Genomic DNA, 17,500 nt, shown 5'->3' with positions numbered 1-17,500 from the left:
CACAGAAGCAATAACCGTAAACGGACCAGAACAGTTGGGAACTCTGATGCCACTGGATCAACTCCTGAAGGAATTCCTTACCAAGAAAAAAGAGGGAAAAGATACGTATAGTCGTTTCACTACGTATCTAAGTTCGAGAGGAGCGATGGCTAGCCGCCTTTCCAGTTTCCTTCTTCCTTTATCCCCATCTCGTCTGATTGCGCCTTTTCTCTGGAATAGTCTAATACAGGTTAGTAAGGAAGTGTCGTCAAGCTCCCCAGAACTAGAGTGAAAGCTTTCTTCCGAAGTCATCAAGAGGATCTTAGCCAACCATTGACCGGCTTACGAAAAGCACTTTAGAGACACTGATCCCAGGGAAGACATAGGGCCCTCCTCGGTAAGGCAGCGAGTGGATTCGGCGAACGCTGCCGGAGCAGGGGAGAATGTAGGCCCATCACAACAGGCTCCCAATCCCCCTTAAGGTACAGGGGGGTCATAGTGCCGGTAAATTGGTGTATAGGCCATCTCGGTCCAGTTTAGAATTGACCTCTATTTTAAATCCCGCTTCCTTGTTAGCTGGGAACCCCCTCCTCTATGAAGCAGAGAATGATCGATCGAAGACTGAGAAGATATAAGAAGATCTTTTAAGCATCGGTTGCGACATCGGATGAGACTTATCCAGGGAGCAAAGACTCTGGTTGTCTTTCATCTTTGAAGAAGTCAAACGCAACCTAGAAAAAGGCTACGAAGTGGTCGAGGGTTGAGTGAGGGCCAGTGGTTGCGTTGCGAATATTGAATTCCATGTACTAGATATCCCTGTTTCTTTGAATCTGTTACTGGGTAGGCCATGTAACCATGCCTTTGGGTGCTGTTCCTTCTTCGTTACAACAAAAGATCAAGATGCCAAGAGATGGGGGAATTCTTACTATCCATGGAGATGCTGACAGGGAGATAGCTTTCTTCGAGGTGAAGGATGACAATGCAGGATTTAATCTAACCGGGTTCCAGTTTGTTAATGCTATAGAAAGGGTGCCCCTTTCTTTTTATCTTATGCAAATCATTACGTGGCTCATATAGAGATGGGACATTTCCCTGGACTTGGCTTGGGGAAGAAAGAGCAAGGGGTCACCAAACTTTGTGAATCACAAGGCAACTTATAGGCTGGGTTATGTTCCAACTGAAGAAGACAAGGCAGCCGAGGTAGATGGGCGAAAGAGAGAAGAGGATTTGGCCACATATCCCAAATCTCTCATTCAAAGGCGTAAATGGGTTTCTCAAAATCAGCTCGAGGTGGGTTAGTTATCAGGATATCCTGAGTAGTTTATCCCTATTCTCTGAGACTTTCGGATATCCTCCCTTTCTTCCCCTGTTCCGGAGATCGATAGAGCCCTCTCGAAACCTAGCTGTGTGAGTTGGGGGGAAATGTGCAAGCAACTTCATACCCGAATGGCTACTTTTTCCTTTCTCCTGCAAGGTATAGAACAACTAAGGGTACTGGTCCTGCTTGCTCGCTTTGGTTCTGCTTCTTGGTCAGCACAGAAGCAGGTTCTGAAAGACAACCAGCCATTGAGAATCACTATTGTGGTTCCTAATCGGGATGGAGATTCCGGTCCGGTGTAAGGGACACCTTCTTCTTGATCTGGGGCTCAAAAGTAGCCTGCGCTAAGCAGGGACCTCTTTGGTTCCATCTGTCCACATTCTTCTTCCATCTAGGGGAATTCGGGCTTGATTGTTCCGTATAGTCGATTTGCTCAGTGCCCCCCATGAACAAAGTCCATGAGCTCGAGAAGAGAAGTCAGGCCTTCGGTCAAGAGAGGTCCGGCCCTTCCTAATCATTCTGAATTCGTTGCGGGCTTCTTTCACTTGACTTTTTTCTTTGCCTTTAACGAGGCCTTCTCTCCTTGCCTTCTTACTTTTATGAGTGTTGATGGAAGCTAACAACAAGAAAAGCTACTACTACTAATAGGCAAAAGGTTCCTTTCCTTACTATAGATAGCTTAGACCAGTTCATGAAGACTGGATGACGGCCTTGAACTAGCGATAGGAAGAAGAAAACTACATCACTTCAGACATCAACCCCTATTCTAAGATGACTTTCACATCAGAGTGAGCCGGAAAATCACACACATGGGCCTAAAACCTGTCTCTTTTCTCTCTTTCTTTGCCGTGCTGGGCTATGTGAAATGTGCGGAGGGATCTTGAACTCTATTATTAGCTCGAGTGATCGGCCTTCCATTAAGCACATAGCGATAGTTTGATTCAGGCCAATTGGGGGCGCATCTTCCTGATCTCTCATAATATCACTTGCCCCTCTCTCGCTCTTCTCGGATAGGTTTGGATCTTATTGTTGCCCGATCTCCGCAGGTAAATATCACATTTTCGATCTCTGAGGTTAGCTATGGAGTTGGACTTTTGGCTCTTTTCCATTAATTAGATATGGACTGTGGACGACACGCTTTCCTATAATTTGACAGCACACGATCATACCACATTAACCAGTGGTGTGGGCCCACGTAAAAGCGATAGACATTGCGTGCTCCTAGATCGATTGGAAGTTCTTACACAGTTTCATCTTACGATGCAGTTGCTTTCTTTGTTTTAATCGGATACCAATTGCTTGGATGCATTTGAACTCGAGATGACTTGCAGAAAAAATGCTTTCTAGGGCAATTCCATAGCACCTTTCTATTAGTAAGGTTCTCAAAGGGCTTTCCTTTATGACTATAAACTAAAAAAAATAGGGGCAGGGGGCGCTAACGTTCAAATGACTATATCTATCTTAAATTAAAGCAAGCCCCTTTTCTTCCTTTACTAAGAAACTTATAGAAATAGAAGGCCCTTATTGTTTACTAAAGCAAGAAGTTCGCTAAGGAGAATCCTTCGATGGATACTATCACCAACGGCGACACCAAGGACTCCTTTATTAGGAAGCATCCTTTATATCACATACTAAAAGCATAGGCTTAGAACTAGAAGAAGAATACCGCTTTCAGGGAAAGCATCAGACTCGGACAATCCACTTCCACTTGGAAAGTCATCAATAAGGGGTGAGGTTTACGGAGGGTTTTATTCCGTCTGGGCATGGTTAGACAACTTCTTATCGAGTCTTGTGAACGGTGTTCTGGTCTCTAAAAAAAGAGCTCATATCGAACGTTAGGAAGCCCTGTGGTAGGGTAGTCTGATACCTAGGTTTTCTTAAAACGCATTTTTAGAAGCTCTTTAGCTCATAGGTCTATAGGAAGAACTACTTGTTTTTCAAGTTCGTCATTAAGCATTCATGTGCTATTATATCGCTCCCTCTCTACGTTCAGACAACTACTTTCAACTACTCTCGATAAAAGAATTTAGGATATGAATTGCTTTCTTTCTTTTATAGGATAGAAACTTGTCTTCCACATCCTGTAGCTCCTTCCTGCTTAAAACTTCCAATTAATAACTAGCAAATATCAACACAACACAAGCTCTCTTATCTTACGAGGACAGGGGTTGCTCTTCTTCCTTCGCAGCTGACTTGCTCTCTTCTATCCTTGTTCATCTACTGTACTACTAGGTCAGTCAAGTCCTTAGAGGGAGAGGCTTTAGCGTGATTGTTGTTCTTTCCTGCGTTATTTCTTTCTCTGTCTCAAGGTTCTATCTCTGTTCTTTGTTGTTGCTTGTAGTCTGATTTGAGCTAATGTACCTGTCAATTTGTATCTTTCTTTAGCTTCTCTTGGGATTGAGCTTACATTCAATAGTTGATTTTCTTCCTCGTCAAATGAGCGCTTCCTTAGTAGAGGACTACAAGGCATTGTTCATAATAGGTCAAAGGCAAGGAAAGGTCATGGACAATCCACTAGGGTGCTAATCTCCTCACTTATCCTATCGAGGAAGAAGAAGGATAGAAATAGGATTTGTTGGAGGCTCTTCAGTGCAGTTCTTTCAAGTGATTGACAAGAGTAGGATCGGTCAATTCCTCAGAGGAATAGCATCTATTTTCTATCAATACCTGGGTTCTTCCCTTGTTGTGTTATTGAATTTCAGACCTCTTCTCCACTAGTAGCTTGCTAGCTTAAAGACAGACACACAGGTCTGCCGGCGACAGAGCATAGGGCAAGGAGAGAATAGGCAAGAACTTCGGAAATAGAAAGAAGAGTTTTATGTCCGGCCTTTGAAGAGCTTCTATCGCTTGGGATTGGTTATCCTATTCTAAGTTGCTTCGTCAATAGAAGGAGAGGAGAGAGTTCCTAGTCTAAATGTAGCCCTTGCACTTACTCTTTTCTAGCTTGCTTAGCTCTGATCTAGCTTCTCTAGGCACCTTTCTTTGGCTGCTATGAATGGATTTCTCCCATCATCACCTCTTATTATATGATGACTCTAATCGAATCTACAGCGACAGGTTTTCTACCTGCATAGGAGTTGGCTTTCTTCTTCCTCTTCAATTGCACCTAAGGAAGCTCACTTTTGATCTCTTTATGCCGGTCAAAGTCCAATCAGTGAATTAGCAAGGCTCGGAGACCTAAGTGAATACGTATCCCCCCTTTCATCCAATGGCAGCTAAAGGGCTAGCACAAGACAAAGACATGAAGCAACTATCATAGACTTTTCAACCTAAGATGGATAAAGAGTGGGCAAGGACTTTCGGAAGAATCCTATTAGTACGCGGTTTCAGTAGCAACATCGGATTTCTAGCTAACAGCCAATCAGGAAGGAAGAAAGATCGACTTCAATAGATCGGAGGCTAGGGCAAGGGCAAGGAAGGGGAAGGGAGTAGCTATGGCTAATCAGCCCGTCCATCAAGCCTAGAGAAAGGAAGTATGCCAGTCAGCAAAAATATTAAGAGGGAATGGTGCTTCCAACGTTTAGATGTCGGAAGACCTTGACGTGAGTAGACCTTCTAAGAACCACCGCGTGACCTGTATGAACACAGCAAATTGACTCGCATCTCCGAAAACAGGAAAGCGGAAACAAAGCAACAAGGAACTCATTAGCAGCCCACGGGATATGCTTCATTAGCTGCCCTTTGGTAGTTCATTCAAGAACAAGGAAGCTACAAAAGTAGAACTCTTTTAACTACCTATACGGGTACTTTAGCTCAACTCCAGACTATTGAACTACGGGATTAGTCACAACTACCTATTCAATTAGCCCTTTCAAGCTGCCTTAGTCCTAGGTACCTTTCACTAAAGAGAAGAGGAAAACATCCTAAACAACAGGTTTCATTCCGGCCGAAGTAGCTCAGTAGCTCATTTCCGTTGCTTGGTTGACGACAGCTACAATTACCTCCTGTTGTTTGGTCGGCTGATTCGCCTTCCCGGGCTCATTTCAATTAGCTCTAAACACTCCTGACTGGGGTTATGTTGAGCGTTTGGCGACTGACCACGAGGCTAAGCTCGATGAGAAAGGAAATAGACTTCACAGAGAAGTGGCAACTCAGTTTACGAGTTCGCGCTTGCTGTGAGTACGTTTGGTGGTATGCTGATAAATCTGTTGATCTCACGGTTCCCTTTCCCCTTAAAGCTTATTGGCTCCTTTAAGGCTGATGCGTAGGAGTTAGGTTTCAAACCGAAAAAGATCCCACTGCTTGCAGTTGATTCTATTGCTATAAGGTTGTTGGCTCTAAAGCTTATGTTATCTGAAAAGGGGAAAAGCTGCCATACATTAATAATTAATATAAAATAGAATGTGTGATAGTTGGTGGGAATCTCCCTTTACGGAACGTACTTTCCTCTTTCGAATTAGCTTCTCCTACGAGACTTTCCTGTCAAAGAAGAAGGGGCAACTAGGTAAAAGATGGGACTCTGCGAAGAAACTCTACACCGGGAAAGAAGAATAGGCAAGCTAGGCACTAATGAGAAAGCCTTGGTTGAAGGGAAGACTTAGGAATATAGATAAATGCCTCTTAGATAGCCACACATCTCTACCGCTTCCGCTCTTTCTTTTCCCTATAGATTTTTTACTATTTCTTTCTATACTTTCTATACCTTAAAAGGCAAGAAGATTGAAAGAAATGGAAGACAAGGACAAGGCAAGAGACTAAACGTAAAGAAAGAGACTCCTTCTTTTTATAGCACAAATCCATTGGCCCATGGGCGGGTACCTATTGATTAGCACAGATAGAAAGGCGACGAGCTAGGAGTGACTTTTCCTCAACTATGGTAATGGTAGTAGAAGGCAGCGCCCCTTACTGCTCTCTTGGGCTTCCTTCGCAAAGGGGTTCTGTCGAGAACAAAAAAAGGAATATCTTAGCGTGATACTCGGGGAGTACTTGAAAGCAATGAATAGCTCTCTAAGGCTGCAAGCAAGATGGATACAGAAACCTTGCAAATGAGTCAAGAAGGCCTGTCAATTCAGCAAGAGCATCGGTCCTATCGTTTTCCCTTTGACTTTACTAGTGGGGCTTGCTGCGGATAGACCCCTTCCTAACCTAAAGAGCAACTTTCTTTCCCGATCTCAATGAAAAAAGGTACTGATCTAATCGGGAAAGCCGGATCAGACAAGGAAGAAGGAAGAGTTTGCAAAAGAGTTGCAGATTCAATTCTGTCAAATCCTATACAAGAGGCTTGCTCCATGGAATACGGGAAAGTCAAGATGCAACTATCCCTAAAATAAATGGCTGTATACAGTGCGATATGGCTTAGCTTCTCTTAGCTCTAGGAAAGAAATAGTAGTTGTCTGGTCGGAAAGAATGGAAGAAAAGTATACCTTAAAAGTGAAATGACGAAATTTAATTTGTCGATTCAAAAGCTGTAAATGAAAAACTATCAATATAGGCTCAGCTGTGTCACTATTGAAAGTTAAGCCGAAGGAAAGAATCCGAGGGAAAGATCCTTTCAGTCTAAGGGAATGGCCTACTGTCCTTTATCTCTACACCGAACTGGGTTACAAAACAACCTTTCCATCTTCATTGACCGAGTAGCTGGACAAAGAACAAAGGAAGGGTACCATCCCCGTTTGGAGAAACCTTTCTTTTGTTCAAGGTTTTTCTATGTAGGTAGTTTGTTTTTTACTATCATGGAATAGGGAGAGAAAGAGAAGATCAAGAGTTTCGAAAAGCACGCAAGTATGAAAGCAATTGAAGTTCTAACTTTTCCCGTGGAAGGACAGGAAAGAGGAAAGCCTCAGAGGAGAGAGTGATTCAGCTGCTAACAAGCGCTGGTTTTTCCTGGAATGAAGGGTTATTCGGGAAACGTCTGTTGATGAGGAGGTGTTACATAGTAAAAAAGGAAACCAGGGCTCCGTTCGAAGAGACGAAGTTTTGTCCTTCTCCCTCACATGCTCCTTCCCATGAGCTACTCGGTTGGCTTCGTGAACGAAAACGCCGATCACCCTCACGCGGGAAGATGAACATTTAAAGGGCTGAAAGGGTAGCGACGGGATGTAGATGTTGATTTTGGTGGTCGTGTACTGTAGTTATAATGCCTTCGACACACACGGTTGAGGCTTCTACTTTTCTTTGGTCCCAGCATGACCGACCGAGTGTAACGACCGCAGAAGGTACGGCCGAAGAATTCATCTCCAAGTCAACAGCATGTCGGGCAGGTCAAAGGCTCAAATCCGGGGAGAATCGAGAGGAACCTAAGCGAGGCCGAAAAATTGATATTACGCAATCCTTACTGTCCATCTTTCTTTATCCGCCAACCCCCGGCCCCCAATAGAATATGGGATATTTTATGCCTCGTGAAAGTAATGACTGGCAAAGCCATACTCCGTAATATCCAAAAAAATATCATTTAACGTAGACCCACCAGATCCCCAATGAATGACCTGCTCAACTCTTTTTGAATATGTCTAGTTTTCCGGCAGGGAAAATCATGTGTTACCGTAAGTTTTTTGACACCTTCGGTGACAGCATTCGTGTATCCACAGCGTTCGTTTTGCTCCAGGGGATCGTAGTTCAAATTCGTATGGGGAGTGGGGGAGGTTTAGATAAGAGGGAGGGGGACTGCGAACGCATTAAGAAAGCAAGCCCATGAAGCGCCAGGGAACCATGCATTCCTCCCGGGCTGGGCTCAGGGACAGCAATCAGCCGCTTCCCCTGTTGTCGTCAGCTCGTTCTTGACAGATCCGATCGGGTGTTCATAATCTGGAGTAAAAGGATTCGAACCTTTGCATGCCGGTACCAAAAACCGATGCCTTACCACTTGGCTATACTCCATACGGCCTTTTTTTGGACGGTAGAACGAACGGGGAGCCCTTGAACCTTGAAGTAGGGCTCGAAGAACGAGCCGTGCAAGAACGTGGGGATATAGCAAGTAAGCAACAAGTTCTCCCTTCACGGACCGACTACAACAAGCTTGCGACTCTAATCTAATAGAAACAGATGGTAAGCTCTCTGCTCTATTTGCTTGCAATGCGTTTACCTATCAAAGTTGGCGAACGCTTCTGTAACCTTAGACTCGTTACGCTGTTCGCCCACTTACTTAAAGACTCGTTGGCTCCGCGTCCACCGAAAGTCGGTAACCTTCGTCAGCATTTGGTACTCTTTCGACAGCTTCAATAGTTCACTTAAAGCCTTTGGTGTAATGAACCGCAAGCCCTTCAGAAAGAAATAAAAAAAAGGCTTGGTTGCGGGAACCGACGGTGACGAAGGTTACCGGGCCGATGCGGCCGGTTACCGGGAACCGCAAGGTTGCAAGGTTCCCGGGAAACGACCTTCCCTTTATTTGTAAAGTAGGCCTTTTTTTTGATAAAGAGAGTTGACATAAAATGGATCACGGAAGAAGACGTATCTGATGAATGATTCAATCCCCTCTCACCCACACTCTTCTATGGTTATATATGTTATTTCTATGGTATGATAATTTGAAATTGCAGTCAAAATATTGAGTCTCATTTTCTATGTAAAAGAATTAAGTGAAAAAAAAATAGAAACAGACGAGTCTTATTACCCCAGGATTGGATAATTAGTAATCTTGTTTTGAAGCGGGCTCAAAAGACCAACCTTATTGAGATTGACTTTTTGCTACTGTTTGGATGATTTATTATTCATGTATTAACAGAAACAGAAAATAAGGGCAGCTCAAAAAAAAGAAGTGGATGGTTAGAAGCACCAAGATACACAAGGGATTAGTAACACGGATTATGTAAATTGTCAAAAGGAAGAGGGAAAAATACGGGGTACTTTATTGCTTAGTCTAGCGTTTATGGAAGCGTTAACAATTTATGGGCTGGTTGTAGCATTAGCACTTTTATTTGCGAATCCCTTTGTTTAACTCTAAAAAAATAGAAAAATACAAACACATATCTCTTTTTACGTGTACTTAATTTGCTGCTCTTACTTTTTAGAATTATATTATTTTGATTTCACCTCAAAAATTCTTTTTTCGTTTGTCCAAGAACGCAGCGCAGGGGAAGGACTCTTTTAAGGTAAAGTTGAGAAATTAACATTCTGCTTGCCTTATTCCTTCCCTTTTTAGCACAATGCCACCCTTTTTATTATTATTAGGAAATCTTTTTAGAAAGTGTTTATTTATTAAAATAAAACAACTAGAGATTTTACAATTGAAAAAAAAAACTAGCTAAAAAATATGACTTTTATGGGAAATTTTGTAATCCAATTGATCGACCACTAATATATAAATATTATTAAAAAAATTCTAAATAAAACAAATTCGGAATCATAGAAAGAAAATTAGTCTATCCATAATAGAAGAGGAGATGAGATCATATGAAAAATGTAACCGATTCTTTTCTTTGTTTGAGTTACTGGCCATCCGCCAGAAGTTTGGGGTTTAATACCGATATTTTAGCAACAAATCCAATAAATCTAAGTGTAGTGCTTGGTGTATTGGTTTTTTACTTCCTTCATTACAGAGTTCACAGGATCAAGGAGACACGGTTGATTTTTCAGGACCCTTAATATCTCAAATTCACATCGTCCATGAGATCTTAGAAAGACATGAGCGACACATACGGCGTACTGTCCGGCGATCGTGGTTTCAGAAAGGTATAACATCATTTTCAAGCTGATAGTTACAATACAAAACTACAGTATGTTTTGTGTAATTGTGCCTAGACTTGTTGAAATCATTATTAAATGAAGATAAAATGGTTGAGTGTGTTTTCATGGCATTTCTTTTAAACTTGTTGTTGCAGGTAAGAAGAATGGGAAGTAAAGAAACTGCATTGATAGTCATGCATGAAGAATATAAAATCCTCAAGTGCTACAAAAATGATAGAAGTTCTTTCAAGAGGGCCATCTCCTTTCTCTAAAGCACAATGATGTGAGCTACAAGATTCAGCATCATGAGTTTTTGCCTATAAACTGCGAAACTTAACAATATTATGTTTGGATTGTTCATACTAATTTTTTTATTTTTTTATTTTCTACACAAAAAATGACAGATAGAATAAGTTAATGACTTTTAATAAGTTTTATATGTATTGATATTTTTTATCCCACTGTATTTTATAACTACTTTGGTTATAAGAGATTGATATAGCTAATTTGGTTTGAATTTTATTAATGTAATACTAATTTTTATTAATTAATTTTTTTAAATGATATTCACAGATTTTTGTCAATGTTTTTTTATTGTTTTTGGAGTGCATTAGAGTACTCTAAAAGTATAGCCAGATTTTTTTTTAATGATAGGGGTATAGCCACGCTTTAAAAGCGTGGCAATAGGTCCATGTTTCTTTGACTATTGGCACGCTTCAAAAGTGACACCATATCTTTTATTGTTGGCACGTTTCAAAAGCGTAGTCATATCTTTCATTTTTCGGTACGCTTTTAAAGCGTGCCGATAGGTAAATACATATCGCCACATTTTTAAGCGTGGCAAGAGTTAAAAGCGTGGCAAAAAAGAAAGCGTACCAATAGATCCACAAAAGCGTGGCGATAGAGCAACTGGTACGCTCGCAGATGTGACCCTTTCAAAAGCGTGCCGATAACTCAAAAAGCGTGGCGAAAAACTGTCGGCACCCTTTTTAGCACTTTTCGGCACGCTTTAAAAGCGTGGCAGAAAGCTTATTTTCTTGTAGTGACTCTTTTTCTTAATAAATTGAATTCAAATTATAACTTAAAACAAAAATATTTTTTCAATAGATTAAACTTAAAACATAGTACTTTTCTTGATAATTCGAAAATCAACTATTTTGAACCCTAAATCCAGTTTTCTTTTAAATAATGCTTTAAGCAAAGCCTCGGAGTTTTGTAAAAACTTCTGTAGCATTTCCTCTAAAATTCGGGCTTTGCCACCCTTCAAGAGTCCCAACCTAACCACCTTTCAAACCCATTTCAAAACATTCCCAAGTAAAATATTATTTTCAATAATCACACCATTTGAAATATTAAATAAGTTTTCAATAATCAAATCGTTATTTTTAAAGCTACGTCTCTTTCTATTTCAATAAAATTCAGCTCCCTTTCAAAACTTTTGCAATTAAAACCTAAGGAAAATTTCGCACGTTCATTCAAACTTTACAAAATCTTCCAATCATATTTTTTTCATATTAATCATTAACCAAAACCACCTTTTTGTTTATTTTTACAAGAACTCAGATAGAACCTCCCCTTAAGACTCGACTTGACCATGCTTACGGACTTCCTCACTTTCATAACTTCTCGACAGTTTACCAGCCTTTATTCAGCACTTTTTCAAACATAAGGTTCTCAATAATCAACATATGATTCCAATCCTTATAAAATCATTTATAAACTCTCAAAATTACTACTTCTAATTAAGAAATCAATTTCCATTCACTCTCATTACCAAAAACTCGGTCACAAACACAGCCAATCATTCACAGCTAAAAATCCAAACTCAATAACATTATAATTACTAACATATTTGTAATTATTTACTATACTTTTGGGCATCCTTAAATTGAAAACTGTTAAGTTTAAAATAAAACTCTTACCTTCGTACAAAATCAAAATCAACAAAAATTTTGGAGAAGTTTTTTGACTGAGTTGTTAAAGAGAAAAATGTCAGAAATTATTTGTATCTCCTAGAACGCCAATTAGCCGAACTCAAGGAGAAGAAGAGCTACGTCACTAACAACTTCTACTAAATAAAAGTGATGCTAACGTGTAAAAAAAGAAGATACGAATACTTTTATCGAATTAGATTTTTTCTTAGAGTTACGGACCGTAAAAAATCAAAATCGGAAGTTCGAAGGTTCTATGATTTCTCTCTTCCTCACCCACGGTCTCTCTCTTTCTTTCTCAATTCCATTCGGTTAAAGGAATGGATGAAGCCTAAGTTATATATATACATGCCACGTTTTGTTTCATTATGCCAAATGGCTTCGGCCAAATTTCTTTTTTTTTTAACTTTAATAATAATAATAACAATAATAATAATAATAATAATAATAATATTTATAAAAATCAATTTAAATTTTATTTATTAAAATAATTTCTGATAAATCATAAGTAACTAATTATTTAATTTTTTAAAAATCCGAGATGTTACACTTAATCTAACATCATGGCTATACATAGATCCTAAGTACATTTCCTATTCTATCATCAAAATGTTACTCATCACATTTAACCTATCTAATATACCACTATTATTTAAAATAAAAAACTATTTTGCACTTTTAAAAATTACAATTCTAACAAAATATATTTTAAAAAAATCAAATAACAAAATAAATTCTTAAAGATATATTTTTATTGACAAAATAAACTAAACGTATATAATAAATTGAGGTTTAAGATTTCTCACTATTATAATAGTAGTGTGGAGTAAGTTGTTGCAGGTTAATCGTGTTAGAGAGTGTGAAATAGTTAGTTATACATAAAATGTGCTACCCCGTAGTGATTTAGTTGAAAAAGATAAATCATGTTATCTTAGGATAAATTATATACCATCTAAAATGTTGCCCTAAGACGATTTATGAGTTAGTAGATTTAAAAAATTTGTATTTTTGAATTTGATTCAAGGAAATCAAGTAAAATTGATCATTTTTTATTTTATTTAATTAAAAAAAGGAACATTTAACATAGGAAATACAATAAAAAACATAAATGTAATAATGTACCTAAGGGGTTATTTGTAATGTAAAATATATAATATTTAAAAAATTACACCATGTCATTTCATAAAATGTGTATCTTAATGCCTACTTTGTAAAACAAATATTCTTAATTGAAGTAGTGATTTCATATATATATATTTAAATTAGTAAAATTAATGGCTTCTAAAATACAATATAATAAACTAAACCCATCAACAGTATACAACATATTTTAAAGCATACTTAAAAGTATTTTTTAAAATTAGAGACATACAAAATATGATATTAACTCTAATTTTCAAAGATTTTAATTAAACCTATCATCAGGAGTACTAACGAGTATATATTAAATTTTTCTAACCTTGTAACTTTTTTATTTTAAAATTTTTTGACTTAGACACTTTAATATACGGATTAAAATAAAAAACTTGAATTAAAAGAAAATAAAAAGAGGTCATGTATAAGTAAAACATACAATACTTTATCAACTTATCATATTTTATTTTATTTATTTTGTAAAATCATGTGACTCAACAAATATATACTGTGAAAATAAAATATTTTATACCAAAATATATTATTTGTGTACAATAACATTAGTAAAATTAATGGCTATATAAAAGAAAATAATAATGTAAATTCATAAAGCGTAATTAAAAGTATAATTAATGTCAGGAATGTACAATTACATAATGGTTAAAATTTATACTGTAAAAATATTTTTTAATCATAATTTAATTATTTAAACATAAATAAATATTTAAAATTAACAAATATAAAATTTTACAACGATAAAAGTCAACTGACTAGTATAGAACAGTTTAAAATAAAAGAAACCATTAACTGTAATTTAATTTTGTACTTGTGCTGCCACACTCTTTTCAAGAAAAACACGCAAATCTCATTCGACAATTTATTTGTCAGCAGTTAACATTTCAATTTACTCTCAGATACTATGTATCAGTATTTAACTGAATACATGGATTCAAAGATTTTGACGGTAAAACAAGAGGTCCAAGCGACGATACGACAAGAGTTTTAGAATTTGGCTCAGACATTAACTTCTCCTTCAAACAGGGTAATATCTATTTCTGGAGGTAAAGAAACAAATGGCAATAGGTAAGTAATATATTTTAGTTATCTCTATTTTATGTATTTTTTTAAACTTTTCCAACTACGAATTTTATAGTTAATAGGAAGTGAATACAGTAACATATGAACAATAAAAAATTGTGATAAATAAAACTGAAAATTCTCAAAATAAAGAACTGTAATGTATATACATTTAATATGCAGGAAACTAAGCATGATAGAAAACAATTTGAGTTGGATGTCAACAAATGCAAAGTTGAAAGGTTGCATTCACTGACAATACCAGTAAATAAGATTTATTTAATTAGGATTTCGTTCAGCATGAATAATTTGCCCATGATTTTATATTTATTTATATTTCAGTTGACTTTTGAAATTTTCAAAGAAATGCTCAATAATGAAGAAGAAGCAATGGTAGCTATATATTTATATAACGCTGATGGCTTTCCCGAGTAAATATCTTGTTAATATACATATTGATGCCAAAATTATTTGTGATTTTATATCATCATGAGTTAAGATTATTTATTAATTTTTTTTTACAAGAGTGAGGAAATAATAGTACACGAAAGTGTAGATGGTTGTAGAAGAGCATTTGACGTACTTAAGCCTATACGACATATAGATTCTAATGTAAAACTGTAAATTACACTTTAATTTTGTTATTTTTAAACCTCGGATACTAATTTTATTTGTTATTTTTACTCTTGGTAGATATTAACCATGGTTGCATGCACAATGACACCCGAGGAAAAAACTCATTCCGGAGGTCCAAAGACATGGTTTCTTCCACCTAGAGTCCCAGTAAGTCATATGAATTCAATATTTACTATATAGTATAGTAAAACAAACAATGTTAATCGCAATTTATCTTGATTGTTAAACTTTTTAGGAACAACCACTTTCGTTTTGCTACACACCATTAAATGTGGTAATGGACTATTCAACATATTTGTCTAATGTTAGCAGGTTGTCAAAGATAGCTAATGTATTAGTTTTTAATTTGAAACCTACCTATTTTCTATGATTTGCCATGATATTTTCTTATACCCTTGTTTTGTTAAAAATTTTAGATTTATATACCAGTTATGGACAACTATAAACACTGGTACTTATTATGTGTCGACGTGAAGAAGATGAAGTTGATATGTGTAGATTCGATGCAACAAAGATCAAGAAAAATCGTAAAGGAGTGATAGATTCGACAATTAGTGAGTTATTTATGCTTTCTTCTTACTTTGTTCCCCATAAGTCATATTTAATTTACACCAATAATTACTTACAATTATATTTTATGTCATTGTAGGCAAACTTTATTGACTGGATGATTCATGAATAGTTGCTTGATGAGAGATTAGAGGGTAAGTTAGATATGGATGAAGTTGCATACCAACTTGGTGAATTTCGGATTCACTATCCACATAAACTTTCACAACAAGAAAATTTGTAAGACAAGTTACTGTATGAATTTAAATAAATTCAAATAACTTTTTACTAAAAGTGAAGCTAATATTTAATACGTATGAATCAGGTGCAATTCTTGGACGTGGGTTGCTAGATGGCAACTATATGCTGAGGCCATAAATTCCTTTATCATACAAGTTCGTACATAACAAATTAAAATTGTTTACATTGCATCCTTATTAAATAAACTCTTCACCAATTTATTAATTTTGCTACATGCAGCCAGTGGACGATACTGCACGCATACGATTAGCCTTAGATTTGGTGCTGTGTAATTACAATAAAGCCAAAAAAAACACCGTTGATGCTGCAAAGAAATTGGTCACCCAAAAACAGATTAAAACGAAGACATTTGTTATCTTCCTTTTATGAGGTTATTAATTTGTCTAAGTTAAAATTTTTTGAATTTCATACATGAATAGTATTTGTTATTTGATTTTAGTAAGACTTTATGTTAAAACCATTTTAATTTATTTGTTTCTGTTTCTGCCATTTTTAATTGGAAGTATTTTTTATTTCTATTAATTTTACTAAAAACATAAAACAGAAAGATGAAACGTTGCAACCTCATGATTGAACGAAGGGTTATTAAACTTTATTATTATTAATACATGAAATATGCAATAATTTTATACTTAGAAAGATGTTGATTATGATAGCGGTTGAATATAAAAATTAAATGTTGATTGCATGTGAATTTGATATGTGTGTTCAAGAGGATATAGATTAGTGATTAGTACATGTGGATTTAGTTAAGGTTTTTATATGTATTGTGAGTGGTGAAAAAAGTTAGAACAATGAAGCACACAAGACGGGGAGAATATTTTCTTTAAATGTCCGGTATTCCAAGGTGTTTCTGAATCGAAATTAAAGCTACTCTTGTTCCAAATACCTATTTCAATTCCAATTAACTCAGTTCAGAACAAAATTAAAGACATTAAGCAAAGAAAATGATAGAACAAAAATCTAATTGTAGAATAAAAGGGTTGCAGGAAGAGCCGCGATAACAACTCCACCACCGACTGCGACGGTATTTCAACGAGTCATTAAGGGATGATCGAAAGAAGAAATATGTTCCGAGCGAAAGGGCAGCAGACACTTCTTATCACGACGGCGACGGCGGTGGCGACGGTGAAGCTTAGCAGGAAGGAATTTAAGTGATGAAGGAATAATGGAAGGGAGAAAATATACTTCACTCAACAGGGGAGGTGTTCTTCAATGGAAGGGTGGAACGAATTAAATTAATACTGATTTGGTAAAAAAATATAAATTTACTTTTTAATATTTACAAAAATTATATAATCATCCATCTTAACAAAATATTTAATTACAAAATGGTTCTACTTTAGTTAAGATGTTAACTCTTATTGGGTTAAATTAACTCAAACTAAAACTAAACATCCAATTAAAATGTGCCACGTCATAGAGGATAATTTACATGTTATTTCAGAGGGGATTGGGTAGAACTCACCAAAATATATATAGCACAGAAATTCTAGTTCACGACATAGAAATTTTTTTTGCACAATATAAAAAATTTTTGAAGGACATGTTCAGAATATTGACTCATCCAACTAACAAATTATATTTGCAGCAAAAATTTACGTACTATGTGCAAAAATTTCTATACTACGAGAAAAAATTTCTGTACTATATCGATAAGTTTATGCTTTGTGCAAAAATTTATATTATGTCAATAAGTTTTTGTGTTTCTCAACAAAATTTTCTGTGCTAAAAAAGCACGGAAAAGGAAAAGCGGTGATGTATGCACACATTTTTTTGTTGGACTTATGCTAATTTAATTGGACTTGGTTATAAAAAAAACTTGCATATATAGCATCACCATTGTTATAATATCTAGGGTAATTATATAATTTTATCAACACTAGAAAATGTTAGTAAAATTAAATTTATATCTTTTTACTTTTCAATAATATTTTTATCTTTTTTCTTTTTCTTTCTCAAGTTATAAAAAATAAAATATAAGGAACCAATTTTTAATTACCTAACATTAGTC

At 36.3% G+C, this 17,500-nt stretch overlaps 1 long non-coding RNA gene across 1 annotated transcript in view; it reads left to right on the top strand.

Moving 5' to 3' along the window:
- LOC107617265 overlaps window positions 1-10,152 on the top strand; it is a 20,752-nt gene extending 10,600 nt beyond the window's left edge. The window contains exon 4 of the long non-coding RNA XR_001614881.2: window positions 10,054-10,152. This is a non-coding gene — a long non-coding RNA (uncharacterized LOC107617265). The remainder of the gene's footprint in view (window positions 1-10,053) is intronic.

This window comes from Arachis ipaensis, chromosome B09, assembly GCF_000816755.2.
Source record: "Arachis ipaensis cultivar K30076 chromosome B09, Araip1.1, whole genome shotgun sequence".
Lineage (NCBI taxonomy): Eukaryota > Viridiplantae > Streptophyta > Magnoliopsida > Fabales > Fabaceae > Arachis > Arachis ipaensis.
This window is presented reverse-complemented; position numbering and strand designations above follow the sequence as displayed.